Source organism: Lycium barbarum, chromosome 1 (genome assembly GCF_019175385.1).
Source record: "Lycium barbarum isolate Lr01 chromosome 1, ASM1917538v2, whole genome shotgun sequence".
Lineage (NCBI taxonomy): Eukaryota > Viridiplantae > Streptophyta > Magnoliopsida > Solanales > Solanaceae > Lycium > Lycium barbarum.
The window spans coordinates 157,378,856-157,393,156 of NC_083337.1; the positions used below are offsets into that span (position 1 = coordinate 157,378,856).

General features: G+C 33.0%; 1 non-coding gene across 1 annotated transcript; it reads right to left on the minus strand.

Annotated features, from left to right (window-relative positions):
* Window positions 1-1,042: 1,042 nt before the first annotated feature.
* On the minus strand, window positions 1,043-1,123 carry TRNAL-CAG (transfer RNA leucine (anticodon CAG)). Its single transcript has one exon. It is a non-coding gene; the product is annotated as a tRNA-Leu (tRNA).
* Between the last annotated feature and the right edge of the window lie 13,178 nt (window positions 1,124-14,301).

Consider the following 14,301-nt stretch of genomic DNA (forward strand, 5'->3'; position numbering starts at 1 on the left):
TACTTACTGATTTTATGGAGGAATTGACCAAGCAAAGGTAAGAACATAAAAAAGAGAGTGGGAAAAAGGGCGAAGCGAAAAAAATGTTGGGATGAATACAAAGAAGAGTAGGATTACGCGAGCAAAAATTATTAAGATGAAAACAATAAGGGGAAAACATATAAAAAAGAAGGGCAGATAATCAAGAAAAATAACAAAGAATGGAAAAGGCGATCTTAAAAATGTAAGGTAATGAGAATATATATCATCAATTTTTTTTTATTATTATTTTACTTTTTCTCAATTAAATTTGTAACATTGCGAAACAAAAATTTTGACTTAAAATATTTACAAGAAGTACCTAAAGAAAAAATTAAGACCGGAGGCTTAAAATTAAGTGTTTTTGCCACACCAGTGGCACATGATTCTTGTGACATAGGAGATGGGAGGGTCAAAATTAAGGAGGGTCATTTGTTTGACATTGAATTTGTCGAGGATCTTTTCGTATTTGGTATCAACCTTGGAAATGTGGCTAGAACAACGGATTATTTTGGTTGAAGAACAGAGAAAAAGACCAAATTGATCAATGATTGATCTTTTCAATTAAAAAAAAAAATTAACAATAATTACTTAGCTATATTTTAACGATCGCGCGTAGCGCGGGCTAATTCACTAGTATATATATAACTATGACCTAACCTTGATTAATTAATGTATATATTCACTTTATTAAATCACTAATCATTGTACATTGTATTATTTGGTGTAAACACCCGGAGTGGGTAAGTACTTACCCTCTAAAATACTAGCTAGCCAAAGGGCAAAAAAGATAAGAGCAAAGGGGAAAAATAAAGTTGAAGCCAAAGGGCAAAAAATCATAAGAGTAAGGGCGAGGAGAGGGAGGGGGGTGGGGGTGTTGGAAATTGAAGCCAATGGGTAAAAAGGATAAGAGGAAAGGGGAAAGAAGTTGGAGCTAAAGGGTAAAAAAAGATAAAGAGTAAAGTGGGAAAAAAGTCAAAGCCAATGGTAAAAGGGATAGGAGTAAAGGGGAAAAAGAGTTGACTGTCAAGAATGGGATTCGAACCCATGCCCTTTCGGACCAGTACCTGAAACTGGCGCCTTAGACCAACTCGGCCATCTTGACTTGATGATAGCAGTTACACCATACAGATATATATCCATTTGGTCTCTTTCTTTTCCTGTTTTGATCCACTCTTCAATAGTTTATGTCAATAGATGTCGGATCCATGTGTTGGACTCTAGCACAGTTGCACTTGTTACTCCTGTTCTAAGCCTTTAACTGGTTCCAATGTAAAAATAATTGTTAAGTATTTCATATATACTGTGTGCTAATGAGCATTATCCTAACAACTTGATGGTATTGATCTCTCGAGATACAAGAAGAACATGTTGTTTGCTGATGCTCCAGATAACAAAAAAAAAAAAAGGGGGGGGGGGGGGGGGGGGGAAGAAGATGCTATCAGAACACTAGAAGCAATTTGTTTAAATCTCTGCCATTAGGTAAGAAAAATTAGCTGATTAAATTCAAGATATATGATGTCGGCATGGAATTAGTTTAGGCATTAGGAATAATCCAGGGAGACTTCTAAAAGTAATCACAGTTAAAATTCACTGATAGTATATAAATTCGTGACACTATTAACTTAAACTCTGTTATTAAACTTCCTGTGGAGATCTTAAAAGTATGAGGTGCACATTTGATGGCCTAGGCCTACCACTCAATGGTTCCATTAATAGTGGGTTGGTAAGTCACAAAAGCTATGTTTCTTTGGCTAATGCTCTTGTGATTGTGCACCACCAAAAAATGTTCACACTTACCTTTATGAGTTTGATCCAAGCACGGAAGCATGGTATTAGTAACTGAGAAACTAAATCAATAAAATGTGGATAGATGGAGACTCATATAGACTAAAGTTGATGTGTCGTACTCATTTTGACTTATTGTTATGAGAGCACTAATGATACTAAAATCACACCAGAGAAGAATAATTCAATGATTTCAATCATTAATTATCTATTGTCATGAAATAGCTGACAATTCCTAGAATTTGAGTGTGCAAAAAAAGTTAGAGCAAGCTCTCTCTTGTTGTGGAAGTTCCTTTAACAATTTTGAACTCTTAAATGAGATAATTTTCATAAATCAACGTGATATTGGAGTAGGCAAAATTCTGAATTTGAATTTCACTGTTACCCGTTAGTAAAAACGTTTACTATTGATCCAAAAATAGAATCAAATCCATGTCAGAGACCGTAAAGAAATAAATACTATTTATGGTGTGGTAATGTTAGCAAAGAAATAAAAATTACCCGAATTTTCGAAAGGAAAGATTACCAATAACATCTTATGAAATTAATGATGAGGGCACATTGGAGACATTGATGCAAGAATTTACTAATAATGGCAATTATCATCACCGAAAGCAGGTTGCTCATGGCGCATGCTTGTATTTCGCATGCTTGTATTTAAGTACTTAGTTATGCTATTAAATTAAAGAATACATGGAATGGGATACTGCCTTCATTATCAGTCCTTCGGTGCTCCATTTTATAGAAAAAACATTATGTTTTTCATTTATTAGTTTGTACAAACACTAAATAGTAAATACGAGTTAAAAAAAAATTCTCACCCATAAGATTGATAACTGCTACTTGAAATAACATAAATCGAGGGTTAAATTACACACACTGTCACCAATACTGTAAAAATTATTAACACTTACAAAGTAAATTAACATGTCATAAAAGGTTAACTTTATATTCTAAGTTATCATATTATGTTTATTGTACAGTAAGTTAACCTGATGGTGTAAATATATCATACTTTATCAGCTCATAAAACTTAAAACTCATGTCGGTATGCATAGTTAGAAGTAGGTAATAAGCAGGGCAATTTTTGGACAGTGCACCAGGGTTGCACGCTTGTGTTGCTATGAACTAGTGACTTATGTTATTGGTGGGACACCATAATCTTAGGAATCATAGTTTGAGGTGATTAATTAAACATCATGCTCTACTACTTTAAGCAAAAAAAATTCTTGAACACTCTTTAACTTTACCAATGCTCCTCTATAAATTGAGCCAATGCTAAGCTAACTTCAACTCATCCCAAATTGTTCCATTCAACTCTTTCTTTTGCTTCCATCTAGCTAACCCCATCATTTATCAAGCAACACTTGACAATGAAAGGAGCATCAAAACTTGTGCTTGTCACAGTCCTAGTGCTGCTTATTGCTGAAGCACACATCTCACTTGCTGCAACATGCAGCCCAGTTCAACTGAGCCCTTGCCTAGGTGCCATCAGATCATCATCACCACCATCTAGACTCTGCTGCAGCAAAATCAAGCAACAAAAACCTTGCCTTTGCAAATATCTGAAGAACCCAACTTTGAAGAAGTATGTCAACTCTCCTGGTGCCAAGAAAGTCGCTCGCTCTTGTGGCGTTCCATACCCCAGGTGTTAAAAACACTATATATTTCCTATATTAGTAGGGAGTGAAACTTGATATACTATACATCATGAGAACCTATCGGCATTATCTCTGTTTTATCTGTTTTAGTAATCTCTGTCTGCACCAGTTCTATACTAGGTGTTCTACTATTTACATGAAATAAAAATACGGAGTAGTATTTACTTATCCCATCTTGTCCTTGTATTCTTGGTCGCGATTTACTTGGAATGCAGATGTATTGAAGTATTAGCTTAAATGTTGTCAACTCGAGTTTCACCTTTAGCATTCAACTGCCCTTTACATTTGATGTAACACGAGTCATTCTCTTGTTGCTATGGAGAAGATTAACCTGAACAAATATTGGCTCTATAACAATGTGCCGAAGGTGATCCACTGTATTGTGTGCAAAAATTCTTTTACCAAAATATGAAGCAAAGCAAAAACAGAATAGGAGAATAATGAAACACAAACAAGCTGATGGTGGCACTTTTGAATTGAGAATTAGAATTATGACCACGACATGGGATCATGTTTAAAATTAAAGATAACCATTGAAATCCTCCTTATTTTTCCATAAAATTGGAAACTGCAGTAATCATACCCCAGAATTTATGGTTCAAGAAAAGGTTAAAATTCCATTGGACTGCAAATTATACGTGTGAGTACTCCGATAGAGAAAGCACCATTTCAATTGGATATTTCAATTGGGAATGAAAAGATTGCCCAATTCCCAATCCTTCATGCTGCTCTGAGTTTGTCAGTCTCACGACAAAGTTAAAGAACTGGCGAAGGTGACTCAAGAGAGGTTGATTTTAGGTTTAATTTTTTTATTTGATAGTAAATTTTATGATTTTATTTCCGCTTAAACAATATAATAATTTGAAGAAAAATAAAAAGTAAGAAAATTTTATTTTAAAAGAGCTTCCTACTTTTTGTAATAGAAATATTTTAGAATTTTGAATGAAACTATTCACATATTCATATTACTAGTAAATAAAATTTTATACAACAACAACTAAATGATTGTTTTGTCAACTTAACATCTTATTAACTTGAATTAACTCTTACTAATATAAATAATAGCAACAATATTACTATGTGCAAACACATGGTCAGTGGCGTACGTAGGATTTTTCCAAAGCAGTGTCACATTTTATAAAGAACAAATAAATAAAACACTAAAACATCATATTAAAAAGAATTTTAAATAAAACATTTCATGCATATTACTACAACTTTTCTCGATGAGTTTTTTTTTAAATATATTAAATAACCATATTAGTAATAATGTAAATAGTAGCACTTTTTATATATCGGGATTTAAATGCTCACTAAATAATATATTATTCAGTTGATTTCGCAAATTATTCTTAATCAATTACATTGCCGTGCTAGAAAGAAGAAAGAAAGTGAAAGCAAAATAGAAGAGAAAACAAATAAATAGGACAGTTCTTTTGTCAAAATACTTTATTTTTAAAAAAAATCAAACAAAATATGACCACAGAGGGTCGAACTCGCCTTCTAGCCGAGGACTTGTGCGCCTAGTGAGCTGCGTAGCTCCTTGTGCCAATTAGTGTCATTTATTCTACTTATCTTGGCTTTGTTCTGTGTTTTGGTTTATACATATACATATTTAGTAACATTTTCCGACGAAGCAGTGTCACGTGACACCCTTCGGCATAAGGTAAATCTGCCCCCTGCACATGGGTACCATCTTCTTGAATTAATCCTTACAAATATAGATAATAGCGATAATATTACTAAGCCATGTTAAAGATTTTTGAATTGAACAAATTAATTATGTATTGTGCAGTTTCACTTAATTAAGTTTATGACAATAGTTAATAGTTTATTTTGAACAATTAAACGTGTCATAAAGTTCTTTACAATAAACTGCAAGCTAACATAGAACGTTTAAACATGTCATTAAATTCCTTATATTAAACTGCAAACTTAAAAGCTAGGAAATTAATGAAAAGTTAATTATAACGTAATTTTCACATCTTATATCGAGAAATGAACCCCAAATTGCTAGCTCTGGAGGCAAAAAGACATATTCTGAAAAAATGTCTCTAAACACTTTCATAAACATGGGAGTAATATTCGTTTTATCCTTATTAATTGCGATTAACCCTAGCATCGGGCATGTAGCAGTCGGCGTCCAAGGTTCCGGGTCGGGCTTCTCATTTGGGCCGGGCTTCATATCTGGAACGGGCTTTTCATCTGGGCTGAATAATGGTAGGCCATTTTTTTGGAGTTTTAATGGGCCTGAAGCTGACAAATGTCTAACAACACTTAGAAATACTCCAGGTTGTGTTCAAAAAATATTTGGGTCTCTGTTCAAAATCCCATTTCACTTTATTGGGCCTTCATTTCACTCTATTGGGCCTCAATGTTGCAAAGTTGTTATAGACATGGAAGATAATTGTTGGCCCAAGATTTTTCCGATAAGCCCGCTTTTCCCTCTCACACTCAAAAATCTTTGTAACACACCGGGTCAGGCTCCGGATGCCCAACAACCACCGACATCACCACCACCTTCGGATTCATATTCGGATCCACTCCCGTCAACTCCAACTTCATCACCGCCTCCGCCTCAATCATACTCGTACTCATTTTCATTTGGAAATAAAGGAAGAAATTAAGAACGGGCTAGTTGGAGAATAGGCCCAAATTGAATTTGAATTTGGGTCTGTTGTACCCGAGTCCTTGAAATAAAATAAGGAAAATTTACTTGTCATAGCTACCCCTAAGATTTAATTATGAATAATAACTATTTTATTTAATATTTAATTTTTGCAGCTATATTATTCTAAAATTACATTTCATAGCTACCCCACTATATTTCAGTTACTGTGTTTCCTCATCTCCTAATTACACGATCCATTAACTACTCTATCCCTAAAATACACTGTCCACTTTATTTTTCTCTCTAAAATAAACGCTCTCACTTCTCTCTACTCTAACGTTTACCAAAATCAACTTTTCATCGTTGAAGGAGAGGAAGATTTGGGCTTCTAAATTTGATTTGGAAACTTCGCAACCTGGGAAGAAGATTCGAACCACCATTGTTGTCGGTCGAAGAAGCTGCCATGTGTGATCTGATATATTTGTGTCCTAAATCGACTGGGTGTTCATCAATCTGGCTGGAAACTTCAATACGATTCAATTCGTAGTTCTGGACCAGGTCGAATTGATTCTATAAGGTTACGGTCGAAAAATATCAAAGCCGACGCAACGAAGAAGACGATGAATTGGGTTATTCCAATTGGTGCTCTTTTGATCGAATTGCTCTCTGTTTTTCGTTAATAATTGTTGAATCTCTTCTCTCACTGATAACGACGCTATTCTACCGCCCCTCCGGCATGAATCCAACGCATACTCCACCTCCGATGAAAGTTGTGGAGCTTCATGCCCACCAAGTGTTTGATAAAATGTTTCAGTATATTTCAATGTACTGTTTCAATATATTTCAATGTATTTTTAATTTATGAAACAGTTTCTGATATATTTCATTGTATTCCATTGTATATACGCATACTACAACTTTATATTTCTTAAACAATCAAGCATATTTCATTATATTCCTGTGTATATTTTTCTGTATTTGGAAGTTTTTAGATCTTTAGTGGTTTTTGAATTCAAAAAGTTTTGATTGTGATAAAAGTTGAGAGAGATTCGTGAGTTGTTATGGAAGAACAGCCGTTATGCGTGATACATGCTTGATTTAATTTGACTTACCATTTAAAATGAAAGAAGAGAATTTGTTCCATAAATACAACCTATTTTTACTCTGCCAGAATTTGTATTTCCGAGTATTTCAAAAACGCGAACTCTGCCAGATTTTATATTTCTGTGTATTTCAAAAACGCGAAATACAACCGAATATAATAAAAACTAGCTACGATTTGTAAATATAGAAAACGTAGCTATAAATTGTTAGAAGCTATTAAAAGATAGTTGTTTATGTAAGTTTCACTTGAAATAATCTATTGGGTCTTCGACCCACGAAGAATTGAAGATTTTGTCAAGGAAGTGGTTTTCACCATTAGTTTCCTATGTAATTAATACGAGAATAAGACCCTATTGTTGTTAAGCAATTCTTTTTAGTAAGTAATAATTTTTTTTTTTGTTCCATTTTATGCATTTTTTGGTTAGACAGCCAAAATAAAAGAAAGAAGAAAAAAATAATATTCTCTTTATTTCGAAATGTTTGACAGTTTTCGTACACAATTTATAATTGAAATTTGACTAACGTCTTAAAGAATTGCATATAGAGTAGGTAATACAAGCGCAACTAAAATATTGATCTAGACTCGACATATGAAGAAAATTCAAAATACATATGTATAATAAGATAACACTCATAATGATGCGGTATTTACAAAAATAGGCGGTTAGATTCACTGTTTGCTTTCTAGCCGATATACATAGATTATACACTAATTTTATATGGTTATACACATATTACACACGATTATATATCAACAACTACTTTTAATTTAAGCGGCGATGGTGGCTATTTTAGATTTATTATTCCATTCAAAATTCGCTTTAGGATATGTGAATTCTCCTTTCCTTTTCTTCTGGAGAACTTCTTTTAGGATGAATATGTAAGCGAAAGTTAAACAGCAAGAAGCACAAAAGTAGGTGCAACAAATATAATGACAAATGCAAATTGACAATATAGTCAATAAGCAACCTGCTACGTACTGCTATCAAATGCCTAATAAACCAAAAATAAAAGTTCAATCTTTGAGACACCCACTTTGTCTTTCATAATGTTTTTTCTCTCGTGAAGCATTCAAAAGAGAGAACAAATTAAAGTCACAACCCATAGGATGGAGACTTTCCTCTTGCTCCTTATTTTCTCGGGGTTCGAACTTAATACTTATCGACAGTGAAAAGAAATTTTATATTACCACATCACTTTTATTTATTATAACAGGTAAACAATCTTATTATATTATTGATAGTATGAATCTCATTTTTAAGGAATATTACCTCTAAATATTTTGAGGGTGACTTGATTTAATTTTGTAAAAGATTCTTTAAAAGTTGTAATTGTGTATTAGTTAAGCACTTTTGTGATGAAGATTACTTATGTCTTTATGACCTTTCTGTTCAGTGAACTTCTTCCAATGATAACAGACAAATATTTCCATGCACACGCAAGCATGGAGGTGAACAAATAAGAATTAAGCTAATGATATAAGTCCAATTTTGACCAAAAATATTAAGTGACGTTAATTTCTCAAACGTTTTGTTAGGTTTTGTATGTCCGTGTCGTTATTTTATGCCTTTTTCTGCATATATATATACATGTACAAAAATCTTTAGTAAGCGTCATGATATATGTTGTTTGTACAAGAATTTCAATGATCCATTTAGAAGTGAATGTTGAACGAGTTTAACTGACCAGATATTTTTCACCTGAATCACTTATACTTGATGCCAAATAAATTTACCGACCCCCTAAGTCTTGCTTTGAAGCGGCACCACTTTAGGTGAAATTTAGCTACTATGTCCCTGTTACTGCAGACAGATAATTTCATTAAGAATAAATTCGACCCTTCTAGTAACAGTTAGCACCATGGAGTTTGTGATACGCTCAAATTACACCTATTAATGGCGTAAAGCGGACGTTGTCAAATATAGTAACCCAAACAAGGTTGGGGTCGAATCCCACAGCGAATATGGAGAGAAAATGATACTAATCGTATGCGATACTAATCTTTAAAGGCTTTAATCCTATTCCTGATAGTTTGAAATATTTGTTGACTAATGTAATTGAATATTTTGACTGGAATTGTATTTAATGCGAGATAAAGACTAAGGTTGTGTTCCCCAACTTGATTAGATATTATGCTTCAGGTTTCAATGTGATATATTTCTAATGGTTGTTCTATGAATATGCACTTGATCTCTTAAGGACTTCCTAATGTTTCCCAACAGTTAAGCCGTATTTCCTCTTTATGATTCTTCCGAATATAAAAGAGTTTCAATCGAAGAGCGACCAATAATGCCAATTTAGACTTGTTCTTATTCCTAAGTTAGTCTATTAAACGAGGGTTAACGTCTTGAGTCATTTTTATTCAATCTTACCAATATTGACTCTCTTTCCCAAGAAAAGTTAATATAATGGCTTAGGCTAATGCTTGCAATCATTACCCAACGCTAACGCACAAAGATAGAATAAATAATAACAACCATTATGCATATATCAATAGTAGAAACCCATTCACATAATATCCATCATGGGACCCACAACCTTAACGTTAAAATTAGCTACTCATTCTTTTTGCTAACAAAGAAAGCTTGAAAGTTAACATAATATACTTACAATGTGAATACAAGATAGAATGAAAGTGAAGTTGTTGCTTTAAATGCTCCAACCACTTCTAATATTAAAGACATAAAGTTAATGCTTCCAAGAGAAATCTGAATAATGAAATTAAAACCCTACTTTAAGTATTTATAGGGACAAAAATCGCGCCAAGTTTCTGGACAAAAACACCCTTACGCGGCATCGTTACGGACCGTCAGCATGCTGTCACGGCCACCATGCGACGGACCGTAACACAGGTTACGGTTCGTATCTCCCGGCGGATCATGGCCTCAATCTTCAGTGGCCAATGCGTTACGCCATGACGTTACGCCCCGTAATCTGAGTTACGGACCGTCCTTCTGGGGCGTAACTTGTGACACTACTTGGCAACTTTCTGGAAATTTGAGAGACGTTATGGTGAGGGTTACGGTCCGTAACATGCGTTACGGACCGTCCTTCATAGCGGCACGTATCCTCTCTGGTACGTATCACGTTACGGTCCGTAACATTTAGCTCCAAGTTGTCCGTTTTTCAGCATTTCTTATCATTTCCGATCCTTATTCGACCAACCCTATAAAACACAAAAATAACATAAGAAACGATGTAAAAACACTTAAAAACAAGCAACACTTCTAGTTACAAAGGCATAAAATGTGCCGAAATTCACAGCACATCAGTTTGTCACTATGCCCCTGTTATTCCGGCATTTAGCACCTCCTTAACTCAATCATGTTACAATATCCAGTACATTGGAATCAAGGTTCTAACCAGGAGACTCGTGCTTTATCAACATAAGTGACTTGTTATTACCCGTTGAACTTGTATTATTAGAGTGTATATTAACTCAAAGTTGGGTTCTCATAACTTATGTTATAATTTAAGGATTTTAGCCTTATTCCTTGATAATTTATTTGTATTGCATTTCTTCTTAATAAATCTTGTCAGATCATTGTAAATAAATCATTTTCATGACAAATTGAAATCAAATCTTTTACATAGACATGTCACAGACTAATACGTCTAGACTTTCCATTGCATATCCGATTATTAGCTACTCTATCTTATCATAGCTTCATACATATATAGATAGCCTAGAATGGCTGCATCAGTTGTTTCACAACATTTTAATATCACATTTCTCAACCATTCCGCTTCTTTTCAAGCATCTTCACGCTACACATTTTTTTTTTTCATTATGGAATACAAATTTATTTTGATGCTCAAATTACAGCACCTTCATTCATATTACAAATTCAACTTTAAGGAATTTTATCATTATCATATGTTGGTTCAGTACTACTTATAGACCAATGTACTTTTACACCCGCTTATGAACAGTCAGGTCTATACAAAAAAGGTTATCGCTCAACAGATACATCTTTTCATGAAAAGTCACAACTTTTATGAAAGAACACAACAATTATAGGTAGGCGTATAACCTAACTATCAAATGGTAGTTTCATCAACTAATCATCACCAAACTGTCAAGTTGTAAATTTACTACCACATCAAGGATATATTTTGTGAGAGTTGAAGAATTAATTTTATATCTTGAACTTCTTCAAATACTATTGGCTATCAATCATAAGCCAAACACCCCCACACTTTAAAAATTTTAAGTGTCCTTTCCAAATATACTAAATACCTGAAATCTTATTATGAAAATTAGAACTTATCAAGTGACATCTTTACACGAGAGAACATAATATTTCAAGTGTCACCCTTTCACAAATTTAATGCAACCTTTTTGAAATGACACATGACCAACCATCAGGTCAATAATTTAATTAACCAGTCGTTACTAAAACCGAACCAACTATGAATATATTCATTAACTACTCTATCAATTTCTGCTAATAATGAATTATGTGGGAGTTAACAAAATCTTGACTTATTAGACATAAGACCAGTTTTGGTGTTTTGTCCCCCCCCCCCCCCCCCCCCCCGGCCCAACACACACTTTGAAATCTTCAAGTGTCTTTTTCATAATTCATGTGGACATCTAATTAACAACAGTAAATCATCACATTTGTGCTGTAACACGTGTATTTTTATTTTATTTTTAAATAAAAGACTATTTTTTCCCAATGGACTTCCAACTAATCCATAACTCAAAAAATACAGCAAACTAAATTCGGTAAATTAATTCGTTACCAAGTTTATAGCGTTCAAATACTCTAACACAAGGGCATCTAATAAGAAGATTCTTTAATGCATACAAAATGATCTAGTAATAAAATTATCATTTCTCTGAATTTCAATTATTCTAACAACTTTCAAGTATAGATATTATCCATCAAAATAAAGGAATTCATAAATATTATCCCGCAACTTAAAAGTAAAATTCACATGAGTTTATGCAACATTGTTCTTCCATGATAATTTTCTTAATTTGGCGTGGAATAACGAATTTATAATAAGCATATTAAATATGTTATTCCTAAACTTATTTAAAATGCATTTCATGATAATCACAAGTGGATCAGCTACCCTAATATTTATGAAAATAAATTTCACAAAAACATCAAGGATAGAAATTTAAAAACAATTCCAACTATAGCGACTTCCTTCAGAGTCGTAAACTTTAGTACCGTCTGCTGTACTTTGCAAATTTGATGTTCAATGTTTTGCACAGATGGAAGACGTATGATTTATGCAATTAATTGTCTATCTTCTCAAACACATGTTGTGAAGACTTAGCTTTTGGAGAAAACTGAGACCACATCCTTTGATTCAGAAAGCCAAAACCACCGGAAATAAAGAATGTTAATGTTCAAACCATTCTATGGTTCAGATCCCTTCTTGTAATGGCATAACCCATCCAATTTTGTTTTGTCAATGCCCATTTACTAATTTCCGTGGAACTAAATAATCGACATTTACTTTCAGTAAACATCATCTTCATTAATGATCCTCAGTAAATGCCGATCCAGAGATAACCACCACAACACAAATGTTCTTCATTTTCCTTTCCTTAATTTGTCGACTCCACTGTTTTGAATTATCCATAATAGCATCATCTTCTTCATAACACAACATTTCTTTAAGATTGTTAGAAAAATAAGTAAACATAATCGAAGAAGATAACGACTTTGAAGCGTGAAAAATCAACTTTCTTTAAAGAGATATTGGCTGTATATATATTGGAAAAAATGCAAACAATTCCCTTTAAGATACAACAAAACTTAGATTATACATGCAGATTTTTCTATCTGCTACTTCAAAGAGTGTTCTTATATTTATAGAATTTGAGAAATGACTTTTTAAAATAATCATGTCATTTCACGAGCAGACGTGTCTATTCATTTTAAAACATCTTATATTACAAACTATCTAACATTTATCTTAAAATAATATCAGATTAATTTATGACTGACACATATGAATGCGTGCAGTGCAGTATCACAAATTAAAGTATCTCTTCCTTGGTTTTTTGAATCACATGACAAGTGCGTGAAAAAATTTTCATGCAATAATCGAAAGTAGAAATAAAAATAATAATATTACTATAAGAGGAAAACAACTCTCTGTCAAATTATCCTCCGGAAAGCGTAGAAAATACCTCTAAAGCATTACAAAATAATTTAAATTTATCCTCCTCCGATTTATTGGATCACAATTGTCCTTATTATTAATTATCGAGTTAAAAATGTTCTTCCTTCCACATTAGATCTCAAATGTCCTTTACAATTAGAAATGTCGGGATGAACTATGAGTATATATCGACTTATCTCTTGTTTCTTATTCTTCATTCTTAACGACTATCATCAATTGATTTCCAAAAAGGAATTAAAAATAATCGCACTTGATATGAGACTTAAAATAAAGGAAAATAAATTGATTGGTCATATCTTCAAATGTAGCGGTCAAATTAGCTGTTGATTAAAGGGTTTTTTGTAATGAAATGTTGAACTAAATAAGAAATTAGTATAATATTTTAAATCAAACTGCCATTTAAATTATGTGAATCTGGGTGAGAGGTCAATGAAATTGAATCTTCTTTCTTTTCATAGGCAAATATATCTCTTGCAGTGCTACAACATGCGAAAATTGATTACAACTATAGTATTTTCATGGACGGTATAATTCAAACAACTCTAACAATAAATGTTTGGCCTTATTTGACTCTTCATCATTAATCGATATTTAATTTCTTGAACAACTTGGACAAATTTAGAAGCAAGCGCATGTGCCTAGTGAAAGTGAACTACCCATTTGTTCTTTTCTAACACTACTACATGTATGATGGGATAATTCTATTTTGAATGTACAATTGACTTCCTATGAGTATACAAATATCCGTTGCTACAATTTAAAATGTTTTATGCCAGCTAGAAAATGGCAACCAGTCCAGAAAAAGATGAAAAGGAACAAATTAGAGAACGTTTTAAGAGTTACGTTTTAAGAGTAATTAACTGGGGAGATGTAATAAATTTATTTCCCCGTCTATATACAAAAGAAATAACTGCACGAACACGTGTCATTTTAAAATAAAAATTATAACTTTAATATTATTATCTTCGG